Source organism: Mandrillus leucophaeus, unplaced genomic scaffold, assembly GCF_000951045.1.
Source record: "Mandrillus leucophaeus isolate KB7577 unplaced genomic scaffold, Mleu.le_1.0 Scaffold1462, whole genome shotgun sequence".
Lineage (NCBI taxonomy): Eukaryota > Metazoa > Chordata > Mammalia > Primates > Cercopithecidae > Mandrillus > Mandrillus leucophaeus.
This window is the reverse complement of record NW_012101435.1, coordinates 35,032-36,014: the sequence shown is the minus strand read 5'-3', so window position 1 is coordinate 36,014 and position 983 is coordinate 35,032. Positions and strand designations below refer to the sequence as shown.

The window sequence follows — 983 nt, the reverse complement described above, 5'->3', positions numbered from 1 at the left end:
AGTTGAATTAAATATCCTCAAACAAGCATTCAGAAATATTAAAAAAGCAATTTAAACAAGAAATTCAAAAACCAAGAACAGAAATGGGGAAAAAATCAGAAAGAAAGAAAGAGTTTATTAGACATAGAAAGGGAATGGAAGAAAAGAAGAACATGATCAAAAATAAAAACGAAATCACAAGATGATTAAAAGAAAAGAAATTCAAATAAGTTAATGAAGGAATTGAAGTAAAGGCACTAAAACAATGAAGAATGAAAATGATACCAGAGAAAGAAGTGAGAAGTATCCGACAAAGTGGCAGAAATGGAAGAAAGGCACATACTTACAACTGAAGTGCCTGAAAAAAAAAAACCAAACAAACAACTCACAGCAATGAATCAAAACTAGTGTTTAAATTATAATCCAAGAAAACTTTCCAGAAATAAAAGAAGACATGAATCGGGATTTAGAAAGGATCCAGGGGATACTGGAAAAAATTAATCTGGTATGGTAAACTAACTCAAGACATCTTTCAGTAGAACTATGAAAAATGAAGAAAAATTCCTCAGAACCTCCAGGCACAAAAGTCACATAATTTATAAGGGACAGAACAATTTGGCTAGCATCAGACTTGTTAAACGAAACTTACAAACCAAAGCAGTGGTGTAGACGCATTTTTAAGAAACTTTAAAAAGTGAGAACCAAGGATTTTATAGCTAGCCAATCTGTCATTCAAGTATAGAAGTTATACAAAAGTTTCAAATATGCAATAATTGAGGAAATAGTAACTTTCCTAAATACAAAAAGTTTAAAAGAGAATCATATACAGAAACAAAGCAAATATAGTCAAATACACTAAAACTTACAACAAAGGTTTTCACATTATCTCACAAAGCAAAGACAGACACAGGGAAGACAAACAAAAACAGATTCAGAAAGGTGAAAAATAGAATGATGGCAGCAGCATGGCAGGCAAATACCATTTCCATATGGAAACTAAGGAA

At 31.3% G+C, this 983-nt stretch overlaps 1 protein-coding gene across 1 annotated transcript in view; it reads right to left on the bottom strand.

Moving 5' to 3' along the window:
- Positions 1-983, bottom strand: part of LOC105535462 (probable C-mannosyltransferase DPY19L2) — a gene marked incomplete at its 5' end in the record, with an annotated part of 83,760 nt that overhangs the window by 52,486 nt on the left and 30,291 nt on the right. The window lies entirely within an intron of this gene.